The sequence below is a fragment of the Otolemur garnettii genome, unplaced genomic scaffold, assembly GCF_000181295.1.
Source record: "Otolemur garnettii isolate 467f Iridium unplaced genomic scaffold, OtoGar3 scaffold00089, whole genome shotgun sequence".
NCBI lineage: Eukaryota > Metazoa > Chordata > Mammalia > Primates > Galagidae > Otolemur > Otolemur garnettii.
In genome coordinates, this window is record NW_003852484.1 from 1,948,119 (window position 1) to 1,969,873 (window position 21,755).

At 46.7% G+C, this 21,755-nt stretch overlaps 1 protein-coding gene across 4 annotated transcripts in view; it reads left to right on the forward strand.

Moving 5' to 3' along the window:
- MYLK (myosin light chain kinase) overlaps nucleotides 1-21,755 on the forward strand; it is a 217,966-nt gene that overhangs the window by 6,923 nt on the left and 189,288 nt on the right. Inside the window, exon 1 of one of the 4 annotated variants that reach the window (XM_023516280.1) lies at nucleotides 15,874-16,924. The exons of 1 other annotated variant lie outside the window; for it this stretch is intronic. The gene's annotated coding sequence lies outside the window, so the exon portion shown is untranslated. 2 more of the 4 variants (XM_023516279.1, XM_023516281.1) reach the window with 2 other exon arrangements.

Genomic DNA, 21,755 nt, shown 5'->3' on the forward strand with positions numbered 1-21,755 from the left:
CCCTGGAACTTGAGTGTTTTATAATGGTCAGTAAGCAAACATGCATGGTGCTCCATCCAGAAGGAGACAGTCTCATGCTTCCAAGGTTGTTTACTATGCAGATATTCTTGAAATAATGGTCTGGACAAAGACAGGGCCTCTGCTTGCAAGCTGTGCGGAACTGTGAAAGACCCTAGGAGAATGATCTCCCAGCTGTTGTGCCAATCCAGAGGAAGAGGAAGCTAATGTTTATTGTACCCTTGTTATGTACCGAGTGCTGGCCAAGAGGCTTCTCATTCTTTGCCACATCAAAACTCCAATGCGGTTTGATCAGCAGTGGCACCATTGTTGTTTTATCAATGAGGAAACTGGTAATGGAACTGGAATATCCAGGGGGAAGATGTGTGGATATATTACATATTTTTTATATGGAATATGTTAAGCATTGTGCTCTGAAATAGCTAAAACTTAACTAGATGCTCATCAGGTGCCAAGCACAGTTTTAAGAGTTCTCCATACACTGGCTCATTCTCACAATTCAGATTATCCCGTGCTGCTGAAGAAATTGAGGCACAGTAAGTGATGGACCTGAGATTCAAATCTGAATATTTGGGAGGCACATACATTTTTTCTTTTCTTTTTTTTTTATTCCACATTAATATGAGGGTACATAACAATAGGTTATGTAGTTTGCTTGTGTAAGGCTAAAGTCTGAGTTGTAGTTGTGTCCTTCACCCAGGGAGGGTGTCAAACCTGAGCATTTAATCACCATACTGTCGTGTTCTTTCTTCAGTCCTCAGGGTCAGAGCAGGGGTCATGGTCAAACTAGTATATGACCAGAGGATGTGGAAGGATTTGGAAGCCATTCCAAGGATGAATAGTTGAAGGGGCTGATGAGTTTAGTCTGCAGAAAGATCAAGGGTGAGTGATGCCTGTCTGCAAATGTTTGTAGGCATGTCATAGAGGGGAGGGTGCACTCTGTGGCTGCAGGAGGCAGGACCGGGTCCCAGCAGGGAAGGCATGCCAGGGCTCGGCAAAAATAATTTCCTAAGTGAAACAAAGCTCCTGAATTGGATAGGAATGGGCTACTCGTGAGGGGGGAACTTCCTCTCATAGGATTTTCTGGGTGATTTCCTTTTAGGGATGCCCTCGCTGAGTCATGTCAAAGTCTCCACAAAAAGCTCCTATTTTCGGCTCTCTGTAGGAGCTGGGCAATGGGAGAGGGTGGCCTTAATGAGGTGCTCTAGTGATTTCCTAAAAGAGCTGACCCCACTGTCACAGTGACCTGAACTCCTCCCCTCCCATCCTATCCTGCCCTCTCTCAGGCCTCAGATCTGTAGGACCTGCACAGAGAGGGCTCCACGTGTGTGAGGAGGGCCTAGAGGAGTTACTCTCAGCTGCATCCCTTGGCTACAGCTCCTGACATTCCCAGGGGGCCCTGAGAACCTGGACTAAGTCCCACCTCTGCCCTGCTGCATTTGGTTCCATCTGTGCCACCAGCCTGTAATCGCCAGCCTCATGGCTCTGCCATATCCTGCCAATTCTCCACGCATGCACCATGTCCACTGTTGCCCAGTTTAGGACAGACTAGGATTCCTCTACCAGATGGGAGGTTGAATTAGCAGGTCTCCATAACTGTCTTTGTGGTTCTGTGATTCACTCTTTCCTTGTCAACTGGCCCAAGCTTTAAAAAGCAAGTGGGAACAGGTGGTTTGGTCCAGTGCCCCTCTGGCTGTGACCCTATGGTAACTCCCCTGGTCTTGGGCAGCTCTAGCCCTAAGCTGAGCAGATCCGGTCCAGACAAAGCTCCAGGGAGAACCCTGGCAGGTAAGGCAGGGAGTGTGGGAGATGGTAAGGAGTGGTGGTGGCCATTATTCCACTCAGCCTGAAACAACCTCTGTCGGCAGCCAAAGACTCCCCAGATGTGGTCTTAATTAGCCTGTGCACTCTTTAAAAGAATCACATCTTCTTCAAAGAGTTTGAGAGTGTGATGCTTAGCCCAGTGTAAAGGGCATAGTCAGGATCTGATCCTGAAATAATGTCTCTGCTATCCTAGATGTCAGGAGGAACTAAAAATACCCTCATAACTCTGAGGAATTCTAGTGTATTGGACCCATCCCTTTTCTCTCCCAACATCCCTCCAGAAAGTGAGAGCACAAAGAAGTGAGCCAGAAAGCTTTAATTATCCAGTCTGCTGACATTATTTTATCTGCACCACTGGTATTAAATCCATACAGCATTCCATTTAAAACTCACTGCAAACTCAGACCTTTGTCCTTCTGCTTCTTATGGCCAATGTTCTCCCTTTCACCGCACCCCACCCTTCCTCAGACTTCTTACATTCCAAAGCTCTCTGTGGCACCAGACATTATCTGTCTGTGGAATGTCCACAGTTGAGGAAAGTCCCTGAACTGTGTGTGTTTATTCCCCATTTCTGCTCCCCCCAATCCAGCTTGACCATTTGGGGTAGAGTTCTGGCATGTGTCCATCATTAGAAAAACTTGGACTTGGCAGAAGCATCTTGCCATATTTCTATTATTGGCATCTGTGGAGAAAGAAGAGGAGGTCTGTCTAGTTTATTTCCCTTTCTTTTAGGTACAAATAAAAATTTCCCTGTTGTATTCTTAACTGTTGTAGCCAGTCAACCAGTGAAACGTATCTTCGATTTCACTTTGGTTGTCTGGACTATGGACCTTTTCTCCTGTTTTAATGTTGGCAGAGTCACCTCATGGCAGGTTTATTTAGCACCCAATTGGTACTATTGTTACTGCCACAAACAGGTCATGGTTAAGTGGGGTTTCTAGTATGCCTAACATTCTGCTGAGGACATCAGTCCTCTTAACCTCTGAGGCAAGTGCTGTTACCATCCTCCTCAACTTATGAATGAGGACTCAGGCTAAGGGAGATTTGAGAATTTGCTTAAGGACCCACAGCAGAGCTGGGATTGTAAGGCAGGCAGTGAGTGCCAGAGCTGGCTGGCTTCAGCCCACTCCACACTGCCGCGCATGTGTACATGTGCTGTACATACACATGGCCATACCCCTGGGTTGTATGCCATACATGCTGACTGCTGTGCTCACAAGTGCCCCCGGATCTTCCCAGGAGGTGTCTTTATAAAACCCTGTCTCCACTAAATGTGTATTGGGAACTCACTGTGTGCAGATCCAAAGATGTGTAAACCCAAGTCCTGCCCATAGGCCCTACAGTGGGAGAGACAATGCCTTGACCGTCAGGACCTGAGCTGGGCTGAGCAGAGGAAGCTTTGTCCCAGCTGTGTCTCCAGGGACTGGAATAGTACCAGGGAGGTAGTAAGCTCTCAAAAAATAGGGAATGAATGAACAAAATTCTAATTAAGCCTGTTGACATTTTTACAAATAAATAAAAAACAGATTGAAAGAATACCTTAATTCCTAAAAAGTATGCAGTACATAAACTGAGATTTAAAGGACAGCCTGTTCAATTGATCTGCAGGAAGACTCTGCACCTTGTCCTCATTATTTTTGGTTATTGTGGATTGGTGGGTGCTTTGTCGTGGATGGTGCTTATGGACACATGTCTTGAGTAAGGCCTTGGTGGCTCAGATCCCTCTGGGGAGGCTTAAGGAAGAGATGAACCTTGAGGTTAGAGTAGGATTCCCCTGGGTGGAAGAGACTGTGGAAGGCATCCAGAGCTGCCATCACCGGCAGGACTGTACAGGAGAGGGCAGAAGGCTTCATGTTTTGCTTCATAACCGCAGTTGTTTTGAACTTCATGACTCCTTGGAGTTTGGATGCTTTCCTGGCTTGCTCAATCCCTGCGGCACTTCCCCAGCCTTGCCTAACTTGGTCAGGGATCTAAGTGCACACAGCCCTTCAAACCTGTGGGAATCCCTGGTCCTAGTGCTTGCCTGAGTTCTGGCACCGCATCAAGGAGATCGAGCCACACTAGGAATGGGGAAGAAGAGTGAAGTATCGGCAGCCATGAGTCAGCACCAGCTGGTCGACAGGGAGCCATACAAATCCCATGTGCTTGGTCTCAGTAATTGAAGTTCTTGAAATATATCTTGGGGAAGTAACCAAGGACAAAGGAAAAGTTATGCCCATGAAATCGTGGCTGTTTTAATAAACTTAGAAGTAACCTGAATGGTTAACAATAAGAGGTATAATTGGGTAAGTTATGCTTTATTCACTTGATGGAGTACTATATAGGCAGTCCCCAGATTACAAACAAGATAGGTTCTATAGATTTGTTCTTAAGTTGAATTTGCACATGAGTTGGAACAAGTACATTTGCCTATTACCTGGAACAGCCTTCATTCATAAGTGCAAGTCAGTTAGTTGTTGTGTCCACTAGGTAGAAGCTTACCTAAATCACCTGGAAGAAATCATTCTGATGTGTAGGCTTGCTGTCGCAAAGCTTTGCAGGATGGTAAACTGCATGCTTATCTCAGGGTCCTGTACCAATCTTGCTACTGTGGGGCCTCTAACGCCCAGGACGTGCTGGGACTCACCCCTCTCTGGAAGAATGCTAAGAGAATGACCTGCTGCTTCCGTGACAGCAGTGTGTCCCCAGCAGGGTGCAGAATTTCTGAATCAGGAACAGAAAGGCATGAAGAAGAGTCTTAGAGCCTTTGAATAGGCCAGTGCTCTATTAGCTTTTAATTTTCTACCCACTTTCCTGGCCCCTGGTCTGTTAGTCTGGTTTCTCCGGTAGGACTCCATGTTCCTTTAAGTGGAGCCTTGTGTCCTCACAGTCTGTGCTCTGCAGACCGGGAGTGAGCCTAGCTTGCCCTGAACCTCCCTGTGGGCCTCTCATTAGGCTGTCCTCCCCTCTTGAGGCTGAGGGGGTCTCCTGTAGGGAGGGTGCGGTGGCTCCCTGTTTTAGAGAGAGAGGGTTGGGAGGGGATAGATGTCCCTTGGGACCCAGCTGAGCTGACCCCTCTTTGCTTCATTCCTGCTGATGCATGGTGCTCTTAGCTGGCCATTGGTTTCCATGCCTTCTTCAGGTTCCCAGGGGTCACCATTTTCTTCCTAAGCAGGTCCACCCTAGAAGAGTTTTGGTAGTGGGAGAATAGGGAAAACTCATATTAACCTCGTCAGTATCTCCAATGAAGTCTGAGGAGGAAAAGGTAGGGATGATTGGTGGGAAATGTTACAATAGAAAACTGTGTCAGTCTCTGTTGTCACCCCTTGTTGCAGACGGTGAGAATCAGATGTTCTTTCTCAGCACCATCACTGACTGCCCTGCAGAGACACTGGGACTGGAAGGTGTCCTCTGGGAGCGAGGCAGGCAGGACATGGTAGGGAAAGGCATCAAACTGCAGACCAGTGTGAGGTCACCTCAGGACAGTTGAGGGTCTGACTGGACGCCCCCCAGCCCTGCCACAGGCCTCCCAGCCAATGCTCAGGTGGGCTGACCTGCTGACCCAAGGAGTGTGACAGGGAAAGTGAGAGGTGCCCTGGGTGCCTCAACCTGTTGAGGGGTCTTGCTGCCTAGAAGAGATGCAAGTGGCACCTCTGGCTCCATGGAGAGCCAGGGCCAGGTTTAGAGCTTAGGTCAAGGCCGTGTGGACTTCAGGAGGCTCAGATGTAAAGAGCTGTGCCTCAAACACTCCCCCAGCAACCTGCAGACATGCTCAGGGGAGGGTGGGGGATGGTGCAGAGACTAAGGAGGGCTGGACAGGCAGCCAGGTCCCCTTGTTCTGTTCTCAGTCTGCCTCTTCTCCAGAACACTGAGGTTACTGAGGCCCCAGGGCCTCGTCAGAGCCAAAGTGAGGAGTGCTGGCCCTGCCAAGGCTGCTCCCTGAGTCTCAGTCTCTGACTTCCCTAGAGCTGGGCTTGGTCCCACCTAACCCCAGAACATAGATTGTCATAGTGGTGCTTGAGAGCAACAGCAGGGTCAGAAATATAGCAGAGGGGACTGAGCACGAGGCTCTGGACCGCCCAAGCCTGAGATGGGGCCCAACGAGTGCCAAGCTCAGCAGACGCAGCTCCAGACCTAAGGCCACCCTACTCACCTGTGGCCCTCAGGGCTGCAGGAGGAACTCTTCATCCAGAGAGTGGCCACTTGGATTGGGCAGGGACAGCAGGGAAGGGGAGGGCATGATGGGCGCAGGGGAGGGAGATTATGGAACAAAGGGAAAACCCAGGCAGGGTGAGGTCTGGAGGTGAGGAGTGTCCTGCCTCTTCCTGCAGGACATGTGAGGAAGATGCACCTTACTTATGGTTGTAATGGGTACTGTGAGCCCTCAGTAAACATGACAGTGTGTGGACAGACTGAGGCCTTCCTGCTATACTGAGAGCACAAAGTTGACAAAGCTGATTTGAGTGATGCAGGTGAGCAATATGGGAGCCACAATCATGTAAACTGTTCCAAGTAGTCAGGAGAGTCCTATCTGCTCAGCATGCTTTTGTTTAGCTGTGGAGCAGGCCTTTTAGACAAACCTCAGTGTGACCTAAGAAGTTAGGATCTGGAAGAAGATTCCTATACATGCAAACCGCAGGAATTAATGAACTTCTGGAATTTCCTTACTGAGAAGGATGTGTGTGTGCTTGTGGCTGTGGCTTTGGGCTACTGTGTGTTCTACTAAGCCTGCTGTGCAAGGCTTAGCTCATCACCAGCAGGTTGGCAAGCTGGTCTCAGAAGCACAGCGGCTGGGATTGTCAAACAAGTTCCCCTTGCCCACTCTGACCTGCTTCCTAGAGGGAGGTTTAGGATGGTTTGTCTGAGCTGCTGTCTGCAGAACAGCCTGTGTGAGTTGCTCACAGAGAGACTGCCAGAATGTGCTACTGAGATCCAGGAGGGACATTAGAGGTCTTCTAACTCCAGAGACATTAGGACACTTACCCAGGACTCACTATTAGCAGACTATGTCCCTGAAATTGGTGGCACTGGCCTTCAACCTGTTCCTTCTCTCAAGGCCTCCGTTTTATTACCTTTAGACTGGGAAGGTGAGCCAAAGTCTCTTTGAGTTCTATGGCTGTGTGTAATCTAATAGCAGAGTGAGGACAAGACTTCAGGAACTTGGACCCAGATCCACTCCCACCTCTTCCCTGTGACATATCTAATGATGTGACATTGTCAACAAGGATCTGAACTTTGGAGTCAGAGGCTTGGGTTCAAACCCAGATGATAATAGGTACCTGTTACGTAATAGCTTTGACACCTTGTCTGTATTACTCAACTTCTAGGTCCTTCCTTTATCTTTAAGATGAAAGTAATACATTACTTATCTTACAGACATACTTGAAAATGAAAGTGAACTCAGATAAAACCCTCAGTATAGTACCTATCTCCCAGTAAGCTTTCAAATAAATGGGTTATTTTTATTTGTGACAACTGATTTGTGATTCTTAGTCATTTCACTTGTCTGGACTTTAGGTTTCCTTTCCATGAAACTGCAGAGCTGGATTGGATCAGTGCTTTTCCAACTTTGGCATCCCCAGGGAAGGTTGAGAAAGAGCATGTATTCTAAGGGCAGGGGTTTAGGGCATAGCCTGTGGCAGCTTGTAGAAAGCTTAGCATTTCTCTGAAATCCTATATTTGCAGAATCTACTTACAGTTGGCATTGTATACAATGATATGAATATATTGGTTTTAATATAAAAATTGTTCCCCCAAATCTTTGAAGTTTACATTCTAGAATGGGGCGGCCTCAAGTGTCTCCAGAGGGCACACAGCTGCACACCTTTAGGATGGAGATGGGATTGGACAGTTTCAAAGGTTTCCTTCCTCCAGCTCTGATGTTCCAGGTTCCTAAAGTGAGTGAGTCTCATCCACAAAGGACCTGAAGTTGTATCAAAGAATCCTGAAGGAACCTCAGAGCAGTGGGCTCCCTGTGTCTCTGTCCCTGTCCCTGGACAGGGCAGAATGGAAGTGGGAGCAGCCGAAGGATAGGGAAAATGCAACGCTGTGGAGTGAAGCATGGAGAAGCCTGGAGGAGGAGCAGTGCTGTGTCTGAGCCTGACTTCCAGCCCTTGGGCTGATCCACCTGGTGGGGTTGGGTTGGCAGCCTTGCACCACCCCAGGTAATTTCCAGCAAACACTAAGCCATTGTTTCCCATTCACATCTGGAGTCTGTTGTGGGAGGGGCCTTTATATCACAGGCAGCTGGTGAGGGCAGGGAGTAAACTCCATGTGGAGACCTAGGGCTTGTCACACTGCCAAGGCCTCCTCCTGGAAGTTCTGATGTAGCCCCCAAGGCCGAGGTCTGGGCTTGTGTCTAGCTGGCGGGAAGAGAGTCCAGGGATCCTGGAGAAGGGCAGCAGGAAGGAAGCTTTGGGGAGAGAACTCAGAGATTTCTGGCCTGTGAACGGGAATAATCTTAATTATCATCTGAGAACATTGCTGTGCATGGGAGATGCTATCTGCTAATGGCAGTGTCACTTTTGCAATTTGCCAGAGATAGTCAATATGCATGGTCTCTCCCTCAGGCAAGAAGGATTGAAATGAAGTCACTCATTTGTTCAGTACAATATAAGGGGTTTTTCCCTGGGCAAGGGATTGATGCCTTAGTCAAATTTGGGCATATACCAGGACAATAAAATGCAAAGGGCCATCAATGCATTTATTATACTGGAAATTTCCTGTTGGGCATGATATTTATTGTAACAAGTTTTAAAATATCTTGGTAAGTCCTTACTGAGCATTTTACCAAATTGATTCAGGATTTGGAGCTCAGAAGAACTAGATCCCAGCACTGTTTTATTAACTATATGACCTTAAGCACATCACTGGATCTTTGAGCCTCAGATTTTCTATCAATCAAATGGGGTTGTAAAATGTCTTTATATGTTGTGAAGGTGAAGTGGGACCTTGATTAGGAAAGCATTTCCTAAGTTGTTAGATCAGCAGTTAGATATTTATATTAAGTAAAAACCCTTTTGGTAACAATAGCTAAAAGTGTTGCTGTACTCCAGGCTCTCCACAGTCTAGTCCAGCTTAATCAATTTACTGACTATATTTCTCAAAACTCCTCCCAACCCATCCCTTTACCAGACGAGTTTCCACCATCTCCCCTCTCATATGGAGGACTCGCCTGCTTAGATTGCCTGTTTTCTATGCCTTACAAACTTTAGAGATCTTGTCCCTGTCTTTGAGGATATCTTGGTCCACTCTGGGACCTAATTTCCTCACTTGTAAAATAAGGGAGTGAACTAAATGATTTAGGTTTCTTCCATCCCTGGGATTCTGTGACCCAGCCATATTTCAGAGGGCAGATGGTGAGCCAGAATTTGGGATGATGAGACCAATGCATATTGTCCAATCTATTATAAGTAACTGATAAAAATAAGCCAACTTAAGGGCATGAGTTAATCTATTATTTGTGATACATAGGGCAATGTTTGGAGCAATATTTAAATAGACTAGAATATTTAAGTGGAATGTGATACCTCTGATTCTTTATCATAAAGGCTATTATCGGCTCAAAAGGGTAGGGCGCTGGCTCTATATACCGGAGGTGGCAGATTCAAACCCAGCCCCAGCCAAAAAGGCTATTACCAAATAGTTACCATTTGTTGACTCCTTTCTTCTGTGCCCAGCATTGTGAGAAATTACTTGCATTTACAGTTAAAATGTAGGAGGTATTTTCTGTATCTACTTCGTGTTATCACAGATACTTGAAGTTGCCTCTAATCATGCAACCCTGTAGATTTACAGATGGGGAAATAGAGGTTTAGAGAGGCTAGGTAAATCGCTCAAGGTCATCCAGCCACCAAGTTGCAGAGGCAAGTCTGGCGACAAAGCCTGTAAGAAGATAGCTCCACCGAAGTCCACTGCCTTGCAGTCACTCCCGTGCTTACTGTTAGGTATGGTATTACTACTGTCCTAGGACTGGTGGTTCCCCCAGTTGTGTTTGTGATACAGTTTTGGACTTGACCCTGAAATAAGAATTGGTGCTCTTGCTTTCTCTCTTCTCTCTCTCTCTCTCTCTCTCTAGCTGACACAGCCAACCTGACAATTGTATGGGAAAACCCACCCCGATTTAGCACCTTTCCTCCTCTGGCATGTCAGTACTACCCAGTTTCAAATTCCTCTTCATTCCCTTTTCTGTGCACCTGCCTTCTTCTCTCAGTAATAACCAAGGGTGGAAGGAGAACTAAACATCCTTAACACTGTTTGCCAGACCTTGGGCTTCAGCCAGAAGAGGCAGATTGTATTGATGGGTGTAATTAGAAAACAACCACAGACTCGCTTCTCAAATCCTAGAGCCCATAGGAGTTGATAAACGTGGTTGGCTCACACCTCATTTTCCTGTGCTGTGTCACATGGGGAACAGAAGTATCCCCAGGTTTCTCCGGGAGGGAAGCTTGAGTCAACCGTGGATGTTCTCCAGAGCCAGATGGGTGGTTGCAGCTGCTGCTGGCCCTAGGAGGCCTGGCTAGAGCCGTCTTCACCCTGGGCCTCTCCCGTGTGGGCACCTGTTGCAGCTCCTCTGGCCAGCAGTGCTCCCTGCTGCTCCTCAGAAGGCTTGTTCCAGCTGAATGCCTGAGGCTCTCATGGGGAAAGGAGGGCACCCCCTAGAATGCTTCCTCCTTCTCTCTCCTCCAATCAACCAGGCGATAGTCGAGCCACAGAGCTAATGTTTGCCCAGGAGAAACAGGCCATGGGGGTGTGGAGGGGACCAACCAGGCCTAGACAAGCCCCGTCACAGTCCATTTGCACCTGTGTCCTCAAGACCTAAGGGTCCTCCGGGCACAGTGTCCTCTGGTCTTGTGCCCTAAGAACATCCTCACAGGACCAGCTCCCTGCAGAAAGCCATTCCAGAAAGAAGGAATGGATGTGCCAGCCTGCAGCTGTCCCTGGGCAGCCTGGGACCAGCAGATCACAAGGCACTCTTCCTTCTCGGGCCTTCTTGTCCAAAGTGGGATTTCCTAGGCTTCTCTAAAAACCAGCGTTTTAGAGAGGGGAGGGCAGGGCAGACTCCTGGCATGGAGAGGTGACCCTTCTTTTTACTGCCCTTTCTGGTCCTCAACACACTGACCCTACACCACCATTAGCATGTCCTTCTGCTGTGGGCTGCCCCAAACCACATGCTCCCCTCCCCAGATGCCTGTTTCAGAATAACTCTAATTACCGAATGCTGGCTGAAATGGGCAGGGGGAGAGGAAGAATGAAGTGGTTGAAAGACAAGGATTATCTTCTGTTTACTTTATGAGCAAGTGATCCTCCCTGACATCCTGCCCCATTAATTTTGCTATTAATATTTGCCACTCTGCTAAAGGATTAATGAGCTCTAAGTCCCTTAGTCTGATGTCTGACACAGTAAATGCTAAGGGAACAGTGCCTATTATTGGTTCCTTCTTTCTCCATTTCTTCCTGAGGTTTCCCCTTAGCTCTTCTGGCCCCCACCCTTCTCTAGACAGACCTCGTCAAATCAGAGGGTTTGACCTGGGAGCTGGCCAGAGACTGAGAACCACTGGGGTCCCATAGGTGACCATCTCTGACACCAGTCCAGTCGTCAGAATCTTCATGGTCTGTGCGTCTTGAGGACTGTGTGCCTGCCTAATTAGCCTGCCAGGCCTGTGAAGCCCTGTGTGGTGGGCCTAGCAGCAGTCTCTGCTGGTAAGCAGGGCTTTGCCTCCTCTCCTGGGATCCCGCAGCATCTTGTCTCTGCTCTGGGCTGGGCTCCCCCTGCTGGAACCTTTCCTACCTGCCGAGTGTCCTGTGGCAACTGTTCTAGAGACAGAGGTGTGCTAGGTAGGGCAGGCAGGGTTCAGAGAGACCTTCAAGGCCATCTAGAGAAAGAGGACCAGAGAAGAGAAGAGACTTTCTTAAGGTCACACACCTTAAGAGGTGGTTAGGATGGAGCCACAATGAACACCAGAGTCACTGCCTCTTCTGTGCCTTGGCGCCCCCTGTGCTGTTTCCTGCTTTCTCCTGTGGCCCCTCCTTGAGCAAAACTTCCTTTAGCCCTCTGAGCTTCTGGTGTACACATATTTTTAAATAACAACCACAACAAAAGCAGATAGATTGGGTTCCTATTCTGTGCCAGAACTAGCCTGGGGCTGCTTTTTATGCATGTTGCTGACTCTTATAAAGGGCAGGAGGGTGTTAGGAGCAGCCCCGGTTTACAGATGGATAATTGAAGACTTTGGGAAATTATCACTTGCTTCAGGCCAGGCAGGTCTGCCATGGAGAAGGCAACTGGTCTGACTGCAGAGTGACCTGTTCCCTCCCACCTGGCATCTTGAGGATGGAAGCCCAGAGCACTGTTTCTATTCCCCAAGTTGGTTTCCTGGACTCTGCTGGACTGAGGGTGGTGAGTGCCCCTAACTGAGTGCTCACACTGAGCGTGTCAGGGGGGTTGATGAACTGAGGGAGGAGGTGTGGCATTTGAGAAGGGGATGGTGGTGATGAGGGTTTAGAAGACTGAGCTTACTTCTGTAGGGCTGATACCTGGTAATGAGATGAGTGAACTTTAGTATTGCTAGAATGTGCATTGTGCTAATTTAGTAACAATCAGGGTTTGGTTCTGGCTTTGATTTCTTTTGCATATGACTTTTATTGCAGAAAGCTTCTTTCAGACTGTTCTTGTTAAATCCCAAATTAAGCAAGAATCCCAGCAGGAAGAGAGCAGCTGCAGGAGACCAGGCCTTGCTCTTTCACACTATGTTGTGAGGGTGTTGGTTTGATGTGATCTCTGTGTATGTGTATGTATCAGTTGTGTCCCCTTTTAAGAAAATTTAAAAATAACTCTCTGCCAAAGATGTGGGCACTTGATGCTGTGTTGCTGAGCAGACAAGCTCCTCCCATCCGTGGTCTGCTACTCTGCTGATGTGGCCTGGCTGACGTGGGCCGCTTGTCCTGCTGGTCCTGCTGGTCCTTCCCAGACCCTCCTTTAATGTGTTTTCCAAGAGGAAAGGCCCAGGAAGCCATGAGGAAGAGCGGCTGCCTGGTGGCTCAGGGAAGAACTCAGCTGTGGGGGACAGGAGTGGGGTGGCTTTGTATGCTTCCATGTGGGAACCAAGGGACCCGGATCCAAGTTGCCTGGACACGCCAGCAGGAAACCAGAGAGTAAATCCAGGACAGAGTGTGATTATGCCCTTTTCACTGCCAGGAAGACTGAGAAACAGTAGAAAGAGATGCACAAGTTACATGCCAGGGTTAGAGATAGGAGTAGCATCCGTGTGTCTGGAGCCAAATGCCTATAGGTCCTGGAGATTTGTTAGAGTGTGATCTGTTTACCTGCCCCTTTCTTTGCATTCTGTCCTTGGTGTTCTCAGGATCCCTTCCCTATACAACAAAATTAAGCATGTCGTAGTTCGGAAGTGTCTCCTTATGGGTTTTAACATGAATTTCTAGTCACTCGTGCATTCTACAAATATTGATTGAAAACCTGCTCCTCAGCTCACCAGTATTCTAGGCACTGGGGTTATAATGGTGAGCAAAACACACAGGCCCTGTGACCTGGCCTGGCTTGTGTTCCTTGGGGAGACAGCTGTGAATCAAATGACCACACGACTGCAGACTGCCAACCATGACGTGTGCGGTGAAGAAAACAAAGGATTCGATGAGTGCTCTTAACATGGGTCTTGGCCTGGTCCCAGGGAGACAGAAATCTGTGGTCACTGTTTCCAATCAGCCATTTTGTAGTTGGGCAAACATTTTGTTTTTGTTTTTGAGCCCAACTATAAGAATTTAAAAATTATTTTTCATTTTACTGTCCTTCAAGCTCCAGTCTGTGTGCTGATATTCCAGGGTTATAGTTACCAGCAATATGTTACCTGTCCCTATTTGCTTAGTGTAACCCACAGGTTTGATACTTGCCATGTTTTTGTCCAAGTTATTGTGTTGGTTCTGTCCGACTCCGAATGGCTTGCCAGTCCTGTTGCATACCAGGGGCCTCTGTCTAAGAACACTTAGATCTGGATTCTCTTCCATGTGGTGAACAGCATTGGTTTTTGTATCCCTTGCTTCCTTTATCAGCCATAAAATATTCTCCATGTGCAAGGTCTTCCGAGTCTGGGATATGTATTCCATCTTGTCCAAGGACTTAATTGGCTTAAAGGTATTCTCTTCATTAGTTTCTGTCTCAGGCTTCAGATCTCTCTGGTCCACAAGTGTTCAGTTATTCTCTTTGAAAGAAAAGGTGGAATCAGGCTTGGCGCCCGTAGCTCAGTGAGTAGGGCGCCAGCCACATACACCAAAGCTAGTGGGTTCATACCCGGTCCAAGCCTGCTAAACAACAATGACAACTGCAACAAATAAATAGCTGAGCATTATGGCAGGCACCTGTAGTCCCAGCTACTTGGGAGGCTGAGGCAAGAGAATTGTGTAAGCCCAAGAGTTGGAGGTTACTGTGAGCTGTGACGCCGCAGCACTCTACCAAGAGTGACATAGTAAGACTCTGTCTAAAAATAAGTAAGAAAAGATGGAATCAAATAGGTCTCTATTCATGCTCTTCCTCACTGTTTCTTCAGATTGCCACTAGTACTTACATAAAACCACTTTTCCCTTTCTTCTTGTGTATTTTAAGAAGGGCAGAAATAAGAGTAGATGGTAACGGGGAGAGTAGGTTAATAAGCTAACGTGATGGTTCTCAGAGTATGCCGGGATCCTTGTATTACCAGATGAAAAGGGTCCAGCTACCTGTCACTGTCAGCCAATATGCAGAGATACGGATAGGTCCACCAAACTTTATGTGTCAGAAGGCTGGGATTCTGGAGAACAGTGAGAGTCTAGCCTCTCCAAGACTGTCTGTTTTTCCATTTCCAAAATTAGAGTTTCATACATGAAAGTTCAAAGCAAAGACCACACCAGCCCCTATTCCAAATAATCATCAGCATAACTCAGTGACCTATTACAACATTCCAATTCAAAAGTTAATCTCCTATATCAATCCACATAAACTACTCAAGATAGGCATCTTTAGGGTGGGAGCTAAATTCATAAAAAAATAAGAGTGGGAGACAGGGGGTGAAGGCCAGGCAGGACCTAAACCGACCAGACCAGCCGTGTCATGTCCCCTAGCCTGCCTGGGTCCATCTTCTCACGATATGTGGGAATGTGTGCTTTCATTTGGGGGTCCCTGAGACTTTCAGGGGCCCATGAGGTCCAAACTTATGTAGGAAGATATCATTTGCTTTCCTTCACTCTCATTCTCTCTCAAGTGTACAGTAGAGTTTTCTAGCAGGTGTTAAATACTATGATGTCACATGGACTAGATGCAAAAGTAAGTATTGAAATTTAGCTGTCTTAAGCCAGACATTAAAGAAATTTACAAAAGTGAACTACAACTCTTCTTATTATACTATTATTTCTTTTGGAAAATACATTGTTTTTCTTAAAAAGTTATGTTGGCTTGGCACCCATAGCTCAGTGGTTAGGGCCACATACACTGAGGCAGGTGGGTTCAAACGTGGCCCAGGCCTGCTAAACAATGACAACTGCAACAACAAGAAAAAGTAGTTGGGTGTTGTGGCAGGTAACTGTAGTCCCAGTTACTTGGGAGGCTGAGGAAAGAAAATCACTGAAGCCCAAGAGTTTGAGGTTGCTGTGAGCTGCGATGCCATTGCACCCTACCAAGGGCGACATAGTAAGACCCTACCTCAAAAAAAAAAGTTATGTTAACAGGCCAGGTGCAGTGGCTTATGCCTATAATCCTAGCACTTTGAGAGGCTGAGGTGGGTGGATTACCTGAGCTGAGGGGTTCAAGATCAGCCTGAGTAAGAGCAAGATCCCATCTCTACTAAAAATGGAAAAAAAACAAAACTAGCTGGGAATAGTGGCACATGCCTATAGTCCCGGCTCCTCAGAAAGCTGAGGCAAGAAGATTGCTTGAACCCAGGAGTTTGAGGTTGCTGTGAGCTATGATGCCACCACACTCAACCAGGGGCAACAGAGACACTCTGTCTCAAAAAAAAAAAAAGTTATATTAATATATAATGGGCTTATTATTGATATTTTATAATGAATTAATATTTCCCAGTTTTGATTTCTAATATAGTAAATATTGGTAACTGTAACTCACAAGCAAAAGTTCTTTGGAATCCTCACTAATTTTTAAAAGCATAAAGAGCCATGAGCCTGAGGCCAAAGGAGGTAGGGGGTCTCTTGGGAGAACATCAGCTCCTCAAGAATCAGACATGTCCTGATGGAAGAGCTTTAATTGATGGCATTGCTAATTCATTTGTCCACAGTCTGTCCAGGTGTGAGCTGTACAGGATGAGCGATTCCTTTGGAACTTTGAAAATACTTTCTCCGTGGGCCTCACTTTAGAGGTGTGCTCCCAGGACAGTTGCTGTGGTTCTCCAGGGCCATTAGACCGGCACAATGGGGTCTGATGCTTGATGTGAACACAGTCTGTGGGGCCCTGGTGCACATCTCAGCCTGATGCCTTACAGGAATCACAGCACAGGAGTTCTCAGTCCACCTGCTCTCTGAGCTTACCTCTGACTCTGGGGATCGTAAAGAGGGCTTCTTCAGCTCCAGGAAGAAAGAGCTGGGTCTCAGGAGGCAAATGTCTCGTGCACCCTGGGCAGTAATCCCAGGCCAGATGTGCCAAGGGTTGGAGCGGCATTCCAGGCCAGATGTGGAGTTGGGAGAGTGCCCAGCTCCTCCGAGTGCTCAGCTCTCTGCTTGCTCCACACTCAGATTAGAATCTGTAGCTCCAAACAAGTCAAAACCTGTGAGCTTCTACCGTGGCTCCCCTAGGTCTCCATTGCAGCGGCAGCCAGAGGTTTCAAAGGTCACACCAGCTGGGCGGGTGAGAACAACAGATCTCCCAGACCGGGTGAAGTTGGCTGCCCAGAGGAAGGCAAGTTGCAACATCTGCGAGCAGAGTCAGAACAAAAGCCCCTTAACTTTTTCGGTCTGGGCTTTGGCTCTGTGGCGTCCCCAGCTCTCCTTCACTTTTCATTTTCTGCTGGACCTTTGAACAGGAATTTCTACAGGACGGTGGTGAAGTGTGGCTGTCTTGCGGCCTGACTCATGTGAGAGCTGCGGGTGAAGAGGCCACGGTAAGGTGTGTCCCATTCACTGGTGTGTGGCCCTGCCCTCTTTGCTCCGGTGGATCACAGTAAGTCAGCCTGGCATAGCTGAGGGGCTGCTCACTCCTGGACTAGGCACAATTAGGGAATTTGTCAGGATTTGAGTGCATTGCAGAGAGGATTAAGGTGGGGAGAGTGGAGCTCTCAGTGCTTGGGGCACTCGCACATGGGTTTCTTTGTAGCCACTGACGTGTGCTGTTGGAGGGGGGTCCTTGCAGACTTCAGAGCCTGCTTGGGAGCCCCTCCCTGCAGGGGAGGTATAGTGTTTCTATGATGCCCTGCAAACTGATAAGGCATTTAAAGACAGCAGTCACTGAAGTGTATATACTTGGGTAGGAAAGAGGCACTGGCTTCTCTAAACTTGTTCTGCCATATAACTTGACCCCAGATTTTTTACTTTTTTCTAAATCTTTTTGCCTCAGAGTAGCAATCTCTTTTGGCTATGGTTGAAAGTGTTCCTTTCTAGGTTCAAAGACAATTTAAAGGGCTTTTGATCAAATTAAAGTCAAATTAACTCAATGATACTTCAAATGATGAATAAATTATGTTACTCGTGAAACCTTATTGGAGGTGGGCTTTGGCCTAAAATCATTGAGGGGGTCGAGTGGGAGGAGCTCCCAGCTCTTGGACCACTGTTCTTTTTAAAACCTCCCCCCCCGTTTCTTTCCCTTGTTTACAGAGAAGTGAGTGAATAATCATGAGTTTAACTGGTATTAGATGAGACCCCCTAGCCAGTGTGTTTGAGTCCAGCCACTGATTATCATTCTGCCAAAAGGGAAATTATTGCAGAAATCTCAAGCCTCTCCGGTTTTCTTAATTGGAATGTAGTCAACAGGCTTGATGGGAGATTAGAGAGGATCAATGGATAGTTTGGTTTGATTTATTTTGTTATTAATTTTTTTCCTGATAGACCATTCCAAATATGCCAGTAACCATTAATTGTGTGGTAGGAATCTGTTTATGCTGATGATGGCAGTGGGCAGGGCGATGGGCTGAGGGTGAGCAGAGCTGTTTGGTGTGACTGACCAGCTTGGGACTTGGCTCTGGTCCTGTCCACTCGACAGTTGAGTAACTCTCCCTGAGAACCTCTGCACAGTGGGCTAGATGTTTCCTTGCCATATTGACTTGCCCGTTCCTTTTGTAACCTGAAGTCCAGCCTCTCCTAAGGATGAAAGACTCCTGTCTAACAAGTTCTTGAGGACAGGCAAATTCCTTTTGATGTGAGCATCTGGAGCCTTTGAGAGATTTAGATGGATCTCAGATCTTGCATCAAAAGGTTTTGTGGAAGGGTCCTCGGCCTCACCTCACCACTACTAGTCCTGAGAGCAGAGGTGGAGAAGAGTCTCATGTCCTGCAAAACCAGGCCTGAGAGCAGAAAGAGGAGCCACGTTGCCTACTCCCCCTTCCTTGGTGCAACTCCCAAGTTTCTGCCTGTTGCATCTCTCAGTACAGAAAATGCCTCATCTGGGCTTCAGGGGCCTCCGGAAAGTCAGTGGGATATGACTTTGCAATTAGACCTTGGTTTGGTTTCCACGTCTTAGCTATGTGACCTTGAACAAGTATAGTCAGCTTTCTGAGGCTAGGTGTCCCCACTTATGAAAGAGTCATAATCAGAACTGCTTTGCAGGGCTGTTCAGACTGAATGAGACTGGTGTCCACAGAGTGCCAGCCCCATGCACCTTGCTCATTAAATGGTGCTGATAGTGTGGGCACAAAGGGAAGCTGCCCCAGGAACACAGGCCCCCCGCCCCGCCACCTCACAGATTCTGCCTCTGCCTCTGCCTCCCACTGCTGTCGTCTGGGAATCCCAATCAGATAGCCTTGCCTGAAGAAGTTGGGCTGGCCTGGACTCCTTGCCGTCCTTGGTGAAAGGAGCTGTGTCTTCAGAGAGGAGGCTGGCTGCCCTTTGGGAACTAAATGAAGATAATGCCAACAGCTCCCACGATCAAATGCCTTTTCTGCCGTTCTTTGTATTTTGTATTTGCTGTCATTCAGATCCTCTCTTCAACCTCATGAGGTTGATATTATCATTCCATCTGACAGAAAAGGAAACTGAGGCCAGGAGAGTTGAAGTGCCGTGCCAGGCCACAAATGGAAAGCAGCAGTGCCCCTGGATGTGCATCAGGGTCACCAAAGCCTGATCCCCGTCATCTCTGCCCTTGACCCCAGCCCTCTGCCTGGTCCTGGCTATACTCATGTCTCTGTCACCTCTTCCTGGGGCAGCAGACGAGGACAGGGAGCAGTGTTCCCTCTGGTGTGCGGCCCTAGGCAGCTGTGAGGGATCCCAGAGTCCCCACCTTCCCCACCCTGTTACCACACTCACCTCGCAATCTCACACACGTGTGCACGCACAAGCACACCTCCCCCCATGACTGCTTACTGTTGTGTATACCTAATGCCTAGCTTTGGCACGTGGGAGCTGTTCAATAAATAAATTAGGTAGTTTTAATTTGAATTACATTGTAATGAAATAGTGTAATAAACAGTCAATAGATATATTTTAAGTGAATGGACTTGTCCTGATTCTTGCCATTCAAATCATATTATGACTACTTTTAAAGTGGTTCTGTAAACACATGTGAAACCATAACAAGATGAATCTGGCAAAATGTCCCTTGTTGAATGTAGATGGTGGATATTTGTGGTGCTCATTTTATCATCTTGCTATTTTTCGGTATGTTTGAAATTTTCCATAATGTTTCTTTAATTTAAAATTTCTATGTCAATCAAATTTGTACCATTATTTCATCATTTTCCTTATAAATTTGCACTCACATAACTGCGTACTATTCCACTGTATTTAACCAATTCTTGCTATTGGATTTTTGTTTTTGTAGAGACAGAATCTCACTTTATCACCCTTGGTAGAGTGCCGTGGCATCACACTGCTCACAGCAACCTCCAACTCCTGGGCTTAGGCGATTCTCTTGCTTCAGCCTCCCGAGTAGCTGGGACTATAAGCGCCCGCCACAATGCCTGGGTATTTTTTGTTGCAGTTTGGCCAGGACTGGGTTTGAACCTGCCACCCTCAGTATATGGGGCTGGCGGCCTACCCACTGAACCATAAGTGCTGCCCTTGCTATTGGATTTTTAACTGGATTGATAAAGATGTATCTAGTTTTTTTTCTATAAATAATGTAATTAGTGTTCTTATAAGTAAACTTTGGACTGTATCTTTGATTCTTTTCCAATAATATATTTCTAAATGTGGGATTAGATAAAAGAGATTTTTTTTCAGAATATTTTTGCCAAATTCCTTTCAAGAAAGATTGTACCAACTTATATTCCCTGTAAGAAGCTTTGAGCAACCCATCTCACCATGGTCTCACCAGTATTGTATGTTCTCTTCCTTTTTAAATGTCAGTTTGGTTCATTTTTTTTTTAAAAATAGCTTGTTCTTCATTTGCACTCTTGGGTTATTAGTGGAGCGAGGCGGTATTCATTTGTTTATTGTCATGGGTCTGTGATCAGACAAGCAAAAGCTGGGAATACGGTTTCTCTGTGGTTGTCCAAGTCACATCCTCTGCTCATGTATCTGTCAGGCTGCTTTCTTCTTTGTAAAGTACCCTAGTCCTTTGTTTTTGTGCAAGCATTTATCCTACATTATCATCCATTTTTAATGTCGGGGCATGTTTTGACACACAGAAAATCTTAAATTCTTTATGTATGTGGTGGCATCTCTCAGCTTTCCCCTTTATTACCCTAGCGTCAGACCCCTTTCCCTCCAGCCAACTCTGAGTGTTCACAGGAGGCAAGAGGCCCTGTGGCTTGAGTTCAAATGACATTCTCGCTCCCCAAATGCATGAATTTGGATGAATTTCTTTTTTTGCTTTTAAGTTGCATTCTCTCTCTCTCTCAACATTTTAAGGAGGTGCAAAGGTTTTTATTACATAGGTACACTCTACAATATTGAAGGCAGGTCTTTCCGAGTGCCCACCACCAGGACAGTGTTCATTGGACAAATTTCTTAATCTCTCTATTTCTCAGGTTTCTAATCCGTGAGGCAGGGATGATGACCTTATCTATCTGACAGCATTGTCATATGGCTGGAAAACAGCAAAGTCAGCATACTTTCCAAGAGATGCATTGTCATGTGTTATCTTTTAGTGGACAGAAGAGTTTGACAAGGAAACTGCTTGACATTATGAACTGACAGGTGTGCTATGTAAACCTATTTCTTTACGTTTCGGTGCTGTTACAGACAAGTAGAATATACGTATATGGTTGTCAAACAGAAATGTAAGCATCCTTTCCAATCAGTAAGATATTTATTATTTGTAAAATGCTTAGAAAAGCTCCCCACGTATAGTGAGTGCTACACAAGTGTTTGCTGCTATTTGCAGTGAGCCTGTGAATCTTATCATTTGGAAAGGAATTTTGTTGGTAAAGTAATGGCCTTATCAGTGAAAGAGAAAGCTGGTTTTATCAAGCAAGGGATATGCCCTGTTACAGCCGAACCTAGTCACGTTGTTGCTTTAACTTGAACTTCAAGATATATCCCTTCGTTTTTATTAGGTATTATTAAATTTAAACCAGCTAATTATATGTTCCAGAGAGCACTGTGGTTTCATGTCAGTTGACCTGACTCACAGCATAGGACTTAAGCATGTGACTAGATAGCCGAAGAAAATGAACAGGAAAGCAAAAGCTGGGAATACGGGTTCTCTTCAGCCAGCAGATGTGTGTCCCAGGCCTGGGTGCCAAGGATTTCATGATAAGATGTGGTCCTCACCTAGAGCTGTCCCAGCCTGGTAAGACTCCCACCTGGACTTGGAACCTGAAACAGGAGTACTGAGGATGCATTCC